The sequence below is a fragment of the Pararge aegeria genome, chromosome 7 (genome assembly GCF_905163445.1).
Source record: "Pararge aegeria chromosome 7, ilParAegt1.1, whole genome shotgun sequence".
NCBI lineage: Eukaryota > Metazoa > Arthropoda > Insecta > Lepidoptera > Nymphalidae > Pararge > Pararge aegeria.
In genome coordinates this window covers 6,000,872-6,014,439 of record NC_053186.1, presented here as the reverse complement: position 1 = coordinate 6,014,439, position 13,568 = coordinate 6,000,872, and positions in this window count along the sequence as shown.

Sequence of the window (13,568 nt, the reverse complement as noted above, 5' to 3'; positions counted from 1 at the left end):
TGGCTGTTGATTATACGTCCACTTTTCAACATGTTGAAACAGAGTTAGTACTATATAACAACAAACACAAAAATCGAGTCAAATCACTATGTTTAAATTAATGTCCAAAATAGAAGAGCCATAGTTAACGTAATAGTAAACAATATATATCAAACTTAAACGAGCGCACAGTCAACTTTGCAAGATGAGGAACGAAAAACTGCGCAAAGCGCGCGGGGACGCTTCAGTCATGTGCCGCTTGGTCAGATACATCAACTCAGACTCATTATTTAGAACCCATTTTGAGAACCAAGCTCATTCTTTGCAGTAAAGATAACTACACAATATTTAATTTCGATATTCAGTAAAAAAATGAACGTAACTGTTTTCGGAACGTTTCGCAACAATTATAAATTGCATGCTACTATGAAGTAAGCGTAAAAAGAATACTCGCGATAGATTCTTTCATATTATTTAACGTCCCAAAAAAATTTACGTATTTTTTAAAACACTGTATGTAATTGATTTTTATTTTTTTGTTTCTTTCAGTTTCGTACCAAGTTACATTCTATGGTCTTGCACAAATGTCAAAACGGGCCTATTACATTTTTCCGACAAGTGTCATGAAAAAAATAATTTAAATATTTGTTTGGGTTACGGTACCGCTCGAATATAATAGTAATAGTAGGTATATTTATTAGTAATAAAGTACTATTACTATTTTCTTGTATTAATCCTTTGTGTTTTGTTGCAATAACGTTTTTCTATTTCTATTTCTATTCCATTATTGAGGCCGTTATTCGAAATCACAGACAGACACTGCCATTACATTTCATCTTTACCATGATGGTCATAACAGGGTTCTTTTTATTTACAGGTGGTCACCATCCGTAATTCTATACATTGCATCAGTATGTCTTTATGGGGCTGTCAGAAAGAGAGGTCAGAAACAGTGCTACATTCGCAACAATGAATAAAAAGTAGGTAGAACTACTACTTCCAAGAGCATTGATTTGCAAAAACATCGTTCAGCCATATTTAGCCGCGAAGGCGCAAAACCGTCAACGCATTTCGCGCCTCATTTCAAACGACGCCATTCCATTCCATTTTCAAAGCGAAACTAAAATGTTGCCCGGCTATAAAGTATACCAAGTGGAGCGTTCTGTCAGTCTGTGGTAACAAATTAGTTAATTGCGTTCGGTTTATTTATAGAGAGGATATGGGACGTCTTATTAGTGATTTGTTGACATGAGTAGAGTATATTAGTTTGTCTTTTTTGGGATACTTACCTTTTATTTTTTGTATCGTTATGTGAACTGCCTCGTTGATCTATCGGCTAAGAAGCATGTAAGGTAATTGGCGTTGTTCGTCGCCGTTCTTTGTCTTAAGAGCATGTAATTATCAGTAACATGAAAAAATATCCATTTTTAAAAACCCTCCACTCCTACTTGGAGCAGTATGGTGCATTTAAGTTTTATTCTAATCTCTTGTTATAGACCCTGTGTCTTTGGGTCTTTTGAGTGATATTAAAAATACACATTTTTTACAAGAAAAATCTCTTATCTTACGGCTCAATCGTGTGAGATAATTATGTTTATATTGGGGAGAAAAACATCGCGAGGAAACCTAGATGCCTGAGAGTTCTCCATGATGTTCTTAAAGGCGTGTGAAGTCCACCAATTAGCACTGGGCTCAGGGTAGTGGACTACGGCTTTAACCGTTCTCATTATGGGAGGAGACCCGTGCCCTGTATTGGGCCGGTAATGGGTTTGTATGATGAGTAGAAAGTACGCAAGCTATAAGAAGCCAGGTTGCATCCTAAAGAACAACATGTACAATACTTTTTGTTCCAGGAAAAATGACGAAACAGACTCACAAATTTTCCTGATAATGGCTAAAAGTAGTTTGTCATAAAACATTCCTTAAAAGATAAATAACTTATGAAGGGTAGTTCATAACCCGCAAGTAAGCATCAATACCAAACCCATAAATCAGATTTCAATGGCTACCAAATGCACGGGCGATAATAGATGTCATTTCCGTAAATAATATTTTCGAGATGGCATTTTCCCGCAGAAAATTGGGGTTAGTCTGAATCACTGAGTTATCAGATAAAGACTTACCGTTATAATAGTTTAAGGGACGTTTGAATAGGTTCCCAAAAATATCTTATTACTTCGAACCATGACCTCGCGCTTCTAGAAAATCACAACTTTTTTTAACTATGGTTAACGTTAGTTATATCTGTTATCATTACCATAGTCATATCAACTCATTACCGGCCCACTACAGGGTACGGGTCTTCTCCCACAATGCGAAGGGTTAAGTATCTTAAGATGCCCTTTAGAGCATTATGTAGAACGCTCAGGCTCAGGTTTCCACAAGATGTTTTTCCGTCACCGTTTAAACAAACGACATTTTCATTGCTTAAAACGCGAATAGCCATCAACACTCTCTTTTTTATTATTTATTTGGTTAGATTAACAGGTTAGCCCGCTACCATCTTAGACTGCTTCATCACTTACTTCCAGGTTAGATTGCAGTCAAGGGCTAATGTGTACTAAAACAATGAAAAAAAAGATGAGCTCACAGGGATCCCCTAGGGGATTCAGGTTGACATCATCTTGAAATGTTGCAACATTTTAATGAGATTTTGTTTTTTTTACTGGTAACATTATGCACATTAAAAAAAAGCTCTCCTAATCATGTGCTCCTAATGCAGTTATTAATTCGGTACGTTAAATACAAATTATCAAACTTATACTTAGAGATCTCAATAGTGTTCGATTTAGAGTAGGTATACTTAGTTTACCGCATAAATAAAAATATCTCCGCTTTGTTTACTTACAGGTAGGTACATTTGTTTTATTATAACATTCATTGCACCATGGCATTAAGATGCACTCGAAGAGTTTTCCGAAAATAAAACGCATCTTACCACGCGTAAACGGGATCCAGCGCAAAAAGACGTCAAAAAGCCCGCCCATTTCAATCTGTCAAGTTGACAGCTCGACTCATCGTTACAAAACGTCCAGGAACGCCTTTAAGCTGTTTTTAATTGACGACAACGATTCTGTACCTATGTAAATATGTAATAAATTGCGTATGTAAAATAAATAATAAAAGTAATAAGGATAAGTAATAGGAACTTAACCTATTGTTTTTATAGTAATGTCGTTATATCGTCAAAAAAATCCAGATTAAGTATTAAAAAGACGTACCACGTCTTTTTCCCTTTTTTTATATATTAAAACAACAAAGTGCATCTAAGAATCGTGTGCTTTAAAAAGAACCATCAAATTATCAAATTCAAATTATATTTCTATCCATACATCCATTGAATTAAGAATATACAGAATCCTCATTCAGCCATTACTGTATGCAGTGCATGGTGTCGAAAAACAGTGAAAGCGCCCCTCGCTTTACACCCGCGGAATGTTGCTCAGTCACAAAATTTTCCCCATTTTTTATAATCGAACGCTAAGCAAATTCTTAGCGTTCGATTATAAAATAAAATCGTGAAATTTAGCGTTCACTCGACGGCCGGCACCTCTTTGCCAGTAGGCTGTAAGGTGGTGACAATGTCCGAAGATTAGATGAAACTAGCGAAAATTTCTAGTCCCGTAGATCTAACAAGTAACACGGGACACACTGCGCCAGGAAGTGTTCTAAGTTTAAGCTATTCATGCCATCCCGACATATCGCAACGTATAAAAGTCCGTGTTCAGCTTTGATGACTCCGTTAATTGTCATTTGGCTCCAAATTAGATTTAAACAGTCCGATCATCTGAGGCGTGCACTCGTTTGTATGTGTGACAGAATGTTAATTCACATTCCTGTCCCAATACCAACTTTGTATTGGTATACCTATATAAACAAGGCTAGCTGGATAAGGGGTAAAGGTACCTACTATACCAATGGGGTTATATGTGCAGTAATTCATGATAATTAAAAACCTACAGACAAAGACGTGCCGCTAAGCGATGTCGTGTGGAAACCGATTAGGGGTATGACTACCATACTCCCTAACAGGTTGGCCCGCTACCATCTTAGACTGCACCATCACTTACCATCAGGTGAGATTGCAGTCAAGGGCTAACTTGTAGTTGTATTAAAAAAAAATCTTCTGTTAGGAAACTTTTTCCTGCGATCAATCGTTCTAGAGAAATAACTGTAAAAACTTTTCGTGTAAAAAGATATGCGGTGACAACCGTTTCATCAGCTGTATGTAAAATTATGTGGCAATTGCCTAGTGGTTAGGATGTCTGCCTCACTTTCGGGGGACAAAATTCGCTCCTCGGAAACCACCTTTAACTTTTCGGTACCCTAAGTTCGTTTTATTTTAAACAATTAATATATCATTTTGTTTTACGATGTAGACCAACGTCGTTAGGAAACCTGCGTTTTGGGTTGCGTTGCGTTCTAAAGTCTACCATTCCGCACTGTGTCAGCTTTGTGGTCTACTACCTAAACCCAGACGAAACCCGTGCCCAGTAGGTAATGGGTGATACGCTTTATTAAAAAAAATGGAATAAAATCTTACCTAACCTTAAAAATTTTAAAATTTGATAAATAATTAAATTAAGACTTGAAAAACCTTCGACTCAGTAAATTGATACCCTTATGAAGGGAGTTCTAAAAAATAATTCGCCATTTTGTAGAGGCGGCCAACCGATTACTTCAAACTTAGAACAGTCCCAACAAATTCACTAAATTCATACAAGAAAAAACAAAATCAAAATTGGTACACCCGGTCGGAAACTACGATGCCATAGATGCTACGATACATATCTAAACACAGGCATTGTAAGAGCTATAAAAAGCCTACCCTTAAGTATTTATAACTCGTACTTGAGATTTTCTTCATTTTATATTATCTGCATACCCTGTGCATACCACTGCTAGTTACCAATCGTACCGACAAAGACGTGCCGCTAAGCGATTTCGTGTTCCGGTGCGATGTCGCGTAGAAACCGATTAGGGGTATATAGGGGACTACCATACTCCCTAACAGATTAGTCCGCTCTATCATCTTAGACGGCATCATCACTTACCACCAGGCGAGATTTCAGTCAAGGGCTGACTAGTGGAATAAAAAAAATGACCTTTTTTAATTATTTATTTATACTTTTTAGTAATTTTATTTTCTCTGGTCTGGTCTAGTGATAGGCTTCGACCGTGGCTAGTTAACACCCTACCGACGAAGATGTACCGCTAAGCGACGTAATTTAGCGTTCCGGTACGATAGCGTGGAGGAACCAATTAGGTGTATGGCTTAGAACTGCCATACCCCTAACAGGTTAGCCCACTACCGTCTTAGACTGCATCGTCACTTACCATCAGGTGAGATCATGGGCTATCTTATGGTGGAATAAAAAAAATATGGGTATGCTTTATAGTCGGCGTAGTCAACAAGGAATCGTCCTTCGTATGTAGGTACCTTCCAAAACGGTGCATGGTAGAGTAGTACACACAATAGATTTAATACTTGTATGTAATAATATTTAATATTTAATTTATGCTACAAACAGACATGCTACTCTTTAAAAATTCTTATAAAGCAGGCTTACTTGCCTAACTTGTAGTGAAATAAAGAAATGTAAATAAGATTAAAGTTCTATAATGAGAAACAACAATTTTATTGGCCATTTAGTTTGTTGTTTTGTGTGACGTCATTGTTTATGAATTTTATAATCAATCGATTGACAGTCAGTGGAGTTAGGGGGTAGGGTGTAGGTTGACCATATTGTACCCAAAAGTTATAGGACAAGTAATAATGAATATTTACAGGACTTTCCACTTTTCACTTTTTATCAGCTTCGCACGCTCAGGTTGCCTTTATAAGATCACTCTTTTGCCTTTGCACCCTAGCACTAAGTACTATTACTGTTTTCCTATTATGCTGTGTTGCAATAAAGTTTTTCTTTTCTATTCTATTTTTATTACCAAATAGATGTAGGCCGAGACTTTGTTCGCGTCGAAACGATTAGTATTCCTACTACCTTTGTTATTCCCTGTCCCCTGGAATACCACTATGCCAAAATCATGTCAATCTCTTGCCGTGTGAAATACAAAACAATATTCCTATACCACGCAGAAACTACATTTTAAATCTATGCCTAAGTTCTTACGGAACTGTTCAGTCGATTTGGCATGTCTGGGCCACAAACGTCCAGCTAAACTTTCGCATTTATAATAATAGTATTAAAGCCTTCATTCTGTATAACATTCAAAGGTAACAAACTTTTAAATACAATATGTAACGTGAACATTTAGTCCTATTATAATAATGTGTCAAAATTGCTTCATTTCTATTCGAAAGAAGGAGGGTTATGTTTTACGAGTGTTAGTGTATGTATGTATGCATGAGGTATGGATGTATAAATTGTATATTTCTTTGGCACGCCCTTGAGCCTAAAAAGCTTGTCGTATTTTTATGTGAGTGGTGTCAATAGATTTGTGTTAGTCGTGAGAGTGACAGTGAGTGAGGGTATCTCAAAATTAAAAAAAATATACAAAAAAACAAAAACCTGACTGCGTCAATATCTGCTGCCATCGTTATTAAACTCATTGGAGAAATTTTGCTTTTGAATAATCTTATTTGACAGTGTTCACACATACATACATCCTCACAAACTTTCATGTTTATACCGAACCCTAAATTCTAATTTTGAAATATTCATATTCGAAATTTAATCCCGAACCCCGGCCACCCTAGCGGCGAAACTGGGGTCACTTACAATTCGACTTTCGAGGGTGAACGGAACCCCAAATTTACTAATGCTTAAGCGTGCTACAGTCGCGCTTTATGAAATTATACGTCCATATCCATACGAACGCCTTAAGAACTATTAGATATGACTTTTTATTTTAAAAAAACTAACTGTTATAACCGCTAGTAGGTTTACTTTGCTTTTCTGTTTGTCAGACAGAAGCAGGAATTACAAAGGCACTTTGGTCCAGCGGCTAACTGCTACTAGCTTGATGTTATTTGCCACCTCGTTGGGGTTCTACCAACGCTGTTTTTACCGGTGCGAAGTCACTATTCCATCACCTTGGGACCCCAACGTCATTCGGTTTTCCGAGCTATTTGACCCACGCATTGCCACGTTAGCTTTGCGACTCGTTGAGCTACGTCGGTAACCGGTTCTTCTGCTGATCTCCTCATTCCTGATCTCGCAGGGATAATCCCCATTTGATCACGTGTCCAAGCACAACTCGTGACCCTGTGCCTTCTTATGAGTCCCATAGTTAGCGACCTCGTTTTTAGAACCATCACTGGCAACTCACACTGTTCGAAGATGTACAATTTCTCAGTCTTATTTTTGGTAAGTGTTAGTAGGTCGTTGTAAACTCCGGTGTCGGAGGGAAACGTGCGTAGACGTTACCTTTTATAAGATCCGTATTGTGTAGAGTATGAAGACTTTGGAATTATAAACTTTATGTTAACGATAGGCCAGCGCTTGACGACAATCATGCCTAGATGAGGTCTAGGTTGGAGCACTTCAAAGATTTCCTGGTTTATGTGGATAACAGCTGATTAATATTCGCTCTAACTCCGCTTGTCTTATGCATCTTCAATGAACGCTGAACCAATTTTGGCCTAGTAGGAGGCTTTGACCGTGGCTATTAATTATAAACGTAGCGACAAATCCGAGCAGAAAAGTTATTGAGCGTTCCGATACGATGCCGAGTAGAAACCGACTAGGGTACGGGCTTCATATAACTGCTTTATCCCAAACAGGTTAGCCAGCTACTTTCTTAGACTGTCCATTTCATCAGGTCAGATTGCAGTCATTGGGTTGACTTATAGCGTACTAGCTGTTGCCCACGACTTCGTTTGCGTTAGATTTTGTTTTTTGATGCGACATTCAATTTAGTTGTAGTTCTAAAAAAATTAAAGTATTCAGTATCGTTGAGCCTTAAATGAGGGGTTTGCTGCTGTCCGCTGAGGAGTCCTGACCTCTATCTCCTGTCCTAACCTACCCACATTAAGATCAAAATTTGGGCAAAATTAAACACATATTAAACCTCTATAGAGGTTTAATATGTGTTTACAAAAATAATTATTTAAATCGGTTATAATTTGGCGGAGTTATGGTGTAAAATCGTCAGACACTATCATCCCCTCTCCCAAAGGAACGGAGCTTAATGTCGGGATAAAAAGTATCCTATATTACTTCTAACACTTCCAAGAATATGTGTAAAAAGTTTCATTAAGAAGATTTTGCGTGAAAGCGTAACAAACAAACTTACATTGACATTTATAATATCAGTATGGATATGGATAGGGAATGGATATTCCGCGTATAGTCAATCAGGTACCGCCCGTCCGCATTACCTTCCGCACCTTTGGTAGAGTCACGAAAAACAGACAGACAGACAAAAATGTTTATCTTTTTTTTGAGACTTCTATCGTTTTTCAAGTCTATCATTTGTACACGATAAAGTAACGTTCAATTAGAGACAGTTTAAGTTTAAGTGGGTAAGTAACTGTGCAGTGAACAGTGGTAATTAAATGTCCAAACTATACTACATATTATATTTTATTACGAACCAAGGTTTTCCACGACTTTCCACGTGCAATTTTTGATTTCGTGTAAAGTTTAGAATCAGCAAGCTAAACCCGAATGCATTTGAAAATTGAAGGTCATCATTTCTTCATCTTATCTCATCTATATGTAACCAGGATATCAGCCATATTATTTTATAGGTACTTTAAATTGACTTTAATATTAATTGCTTTAACCGTGAAGGAAAACATCGCGAGGAAACCTGCATACCTGAGAGAAAAAAAAAATGTTAAATGTTATGTTCATTTATTTATTATTATTTATTTATTATTTATTTATTTATTTTTATTTTTTATCATGTTATGTTATCAGGAGTGTGTAGTCCATCAATATCGACGGCCGATTGGCGCAGTGGGCAGCGACCCTGCTTTCTGAGTCCAAGGCCGTGGGTTCGATTCCCACAACTGGAAAATGTTTGTGTGATGAACATGAATGTTTTTCAGTGTCTGGATGTTTATATGTATATTATAAGTATTTATGTATATTATTCATATTAAATATTCATCAGTCATCTTAGTACCCCATAACACAAGCTACGCTTACTTTGGGGCTAGATGGCTTTGTGTGTGTTGTCGTAATATATTTATTTATTTATTAATAAAAAAAACGGTCTGGGCCAGCTTCAACACGGACAGCGGCATTAACCCCTTCTCATTGTGGGAGGAGACCTGTGCCCTGTTATGGGCCGGTAAATGGTTGATATGATGATGTTAAATTGACGTACTAAGCTGAACGCCCACCTTATGCTAAAAGCCTAAACAAGTCAACACTTCTCAGAGCATGCAAAGAACCCGTCCAGCCTATGTCCATCTACCTGAGCCATAGTGGTTAAGCCCTATAAACAAACCGGCAACTTGTTCAACACTTCTGACTGAAAAAACAGCATGGCAACAATGCTGCTTTGCGGCATGGCGGTAGAACTTCCCCGGACGAGCTCCGTTTCAAAAAGCTCTAATAGGTACTCTCTGTGTAACAAACGTGACCAATGCAAACATTAGCGCCAATGTTGGCGTGCTGGGTGATTACAAATCAATATTTATTCGATAATGACCCGTTGTAAGGGCCACTTAGGTAATTCCCCTTTGTGGATTCTACAAATTGTTGGCTTCGTTGCTATACCTGTGTTATTACACGGAAATTGTTGGGACTGCCATTTAATACCTGTCTATTTGGTCTGATGGTTACATGTTTCAATAAGAATAACGTTCGAATATGGAGTCGTTCGATTCCCGAATCGGTCCAAGTAAAATGCAGAAAATTACTGGTAGGTTACTTTCCTACCTACTGTACCTACCTATTAATACGAAGTATAAAGTCATCTATACCTAGTAATCTTCTACATTTTTTCGGCACCGACTTTAAAATGATATATCTAGAATTATATATATATATATATATATAACTATACTAGCGGACCCCAGCGCCATCTGTTGGGCTGATTTGTGAATCGAAACCATCCAGGATGCTACCCAAACGCATACCAAAAATTTTTATTGCCGTTTACGAGGAGTTCAGTGACATACACACGCACACAAGAAATATATATATAGGTATATATAAATATGAGATATATTTATTTCATGATTTTTAGTCGTCTATGAAAGATGTATTTTTTTATTTTATTACCTATTTTCCTTCCATTTAAAATATGTACATGTATTTTTTCTATTTTAGGAGTTCAACTGAGACACAATTCAAATTTCTGTTTGACAAATGAAACCAGCTGTAAATATTTCTTACACATTCTCAGTTCTCATATTTAGGATAATAAAATAATGTCGGCATATTTGAGAGTACCTACATGTTGAGTTTATAGAATTATCTAAAGTAAATAATAAAGCTAAAAAGTTTGCAACAACGCAATTATCGAAGTAAATACAAATCGGATATAAAAAATCTTTTAATCAATGCAGCTGAAAAGCTAGTTTCTTTGATTTGATTTTATTGCCCTAATATCGGGAAGTAGGTATCTGCTCCTACCTACAGCTACCAGTGAAATATTATTTGCATTTATAAGCTTAAATTACATATGAAGTATATTGGTTAATCGAGCGTACTTAACGACCCTTAAGAGCAAAAGAAGAAATTGGGCGTGCGGATTCATTAGGTCAGAGTATATTATGTAGAAAACCAGATGAAGTTTAGAAATTTTCTTTTCAGAAGTGAAATGCGGATGAAATCGCTGGAACCCGCGCGTTGTGGTATAATTTGAGATATACATATAGGGTAGCTCAACGTAGCTGGTCGGCCATTAGGGATCTCATTTCGTGGCTAAAACGGAGCGCGGCCGGAAACCACGCCCCTTCCGGTAACAGTGCGCAAAATTATCTTTCCGCAGATAATGTTTACTACCACAGAGCTCCAGAGATCACCACAGACTAAACATCGCCTACTACAGATCTCAGCACCTATTACCAAACCTTTCAGCAAACAAATTACAGCCTCGGCTACGGATCACGAAGTCCTGTGTTCAATTCCTGGATGGAGTCAAAAGACCAGGTAGAAGTTTTTAGAGAGTATTCTTAATTTTTTTCTTTAATTTATACGGCGCTGTTCAAAGATTATGTCAACTGTTTATTATTGTTTTTTAAGACCAACTGACATGCTGGGCGCCAGGAAGGAAATCTCTCATCGACCGGAATACCTAATTACCTTGCATGTTGAATGATGTAGCCTAATAAGGAGTTTGTAACACAATTTGACGACCTTATTAGTTAAGATAATTATTTTTTTAACTAATTAGTGTTACGTTATCTTGCCTTACTAGAAACACTTTCATTTAATATACATACCGTACCTATATCATCAATTTAACCGTATTATTAAACATAATACCTATTAGGCGATTCAAATATTCCACTTTTAATAGGTATGGATGGGTGGAACCCCCGTGTCTCGAAGAGAGTGCCTCGGAGAGCATGTTGAATTTCTGAATATTCCAATATGAGATTCTAACAGCATATTATAGTTACATTTTCTTCGTAGCAGAGAAAAGATATGTTATTCATTATTATTCTTGACTATATTTCTGAGCAGATAAATGATCCGCTGCAGTTACCTACACGATAAAAGAAAATTTTGTCGAAGAAAAAAATTTTTGGCAAGGTTTTTTTATAAGTATAATATTTTTTTATATTGCAAAATTGAGAATATTAAGTAAGTATACCTAAATGCAAAAATGTGTTTGTTTTTTTGCCCTTCCTATACGCTCTAACTTGGCAACCAATTTGCTTTATTTTTGGCATAGAGTTAGTCGAAAAGATATGCCGATAAGTAACATATGGTTCTTTTTATCCCCACTTAAACTACCGGTTCCCATGGAATTTATAAAAACCGTTTTTAGTCGCGTTTTACCTTGGAAAGTTCTAAAATCGAATGTCACGCTCTTAACTCTGCCTGGGTAATCATTGCACTCTTATATTAATTGGTACCTAATAGGCACAAAGTCCGAGAAGAAGCGGCTCGTGGGGCCTAAACCTCGGCGGGCTACGTTTGCTGTATGTCTTGAAATATCCGGAATAAGGAAGTCCGGAGAACTTAAGTCCAAGGTAGTATAGCAAACTGAATTGGCAATGAGAATACCAGGTATGACGCAGAAGTGATTGCCACTAGGGCAGAATAGTTTTGGAGTGGAGTCTGGGAGATAGGAGATCGATACCTATAATATTACCTACATTCCTAAATAATATGTCCTAAATTTCGATAGACAATAAGTAAGTATATGGAGATCCTACAGTTCATTTTAAGATAGCGTAGGTACCTTTAACTAGCAACCTATTTTTTTTTTTAATAGCCATGTATGTGTTAATAACCTATGATAGCATTGTTATTTTTAATTTCCAAGAGAAAAGACTCCCCAAAGACCGAATGTCAAAAGCGTCAAAAGCAACGTTCCATTTTCAAATCGCAGCGCGCGAATTTGATATCCGTACCGAATTAGAAACATTTACCGACAAACTAATAATCAAGCAAAATTAAACCATATACTTATTACTCTAGAGGCTATGGGCAAGTGCAAATAATAATTTGTACAAAAGTATGTTTACAAATTTAAAAAATAAGCTTCACATATCGAATGTTAATCGAAATTAAGCTTTATCTTAGAGGTGTAAAGAATACTTTTTAATTTGAATTATGCATTTCATTTTGTATAGAGATTGGTGACGCGCGTTAAGTGCGTTGAAGAAGTGATGTGACATGACGTCCCGATTCGATACGACGCGACGACGGGGGTGCATTTGTATTTTGAATTCAATGGTGTGTTATATTTATATATTGCGTAGCGATTTTGATGTTGTTTATGCAAATTCTTAATGGTGGGAGGAAATGCAGTCAAGTCAAATAGAGTGATTCAAATAAGAATACCTTTAAATATTACGAAAGTAAGTTGTCGTGGGACACCCTACACGGTACAGCAGCGAACCGTAAAGCTACATATTGTTATTACATAGATTACCTTATAAGCTCGTTCGGTCGATGGATTTTTTATTATTTAACCCGAAATATTAATAGGTTCGCTGTGTATTGGAATTCCAAATGCGCTAAGGAACTTCATAGAAATGTTTCAGAAACGGGTTTCTATCGTGAGGAATAACAACGATCTGCGATAAATCCACCAAAACAATTTAGAATTAAAAACGGTGTAAATATTATTATGCTTAATAAATAACATGAGGAGAGCATTTTAAGTCAAGTGTCATTGCTAACTTGATTAAGCGTAACGAACTCAAAACGAACGACCGAATCCGAGTCGCTGGGGAATATCGGAATAATTCGTTCTCATCACTGCAATGCGCTAATGAAAGAAAATTACTCGATAAAAAACCTTCAAGCCCTATTAAAGTCAACCAATAAAAACCACGGAACTGTGATTGCGGGGCGTGACTGCACTCATTACTTACAGCACTACGAGTTGTAGCCACACCAATTGAAATACATCTATCTCTTTTACACGTATACAAATTTTAATTGTTAGAAAAGGATGTGGTGCTACGTCATTATTAGAGTCGGTACTCT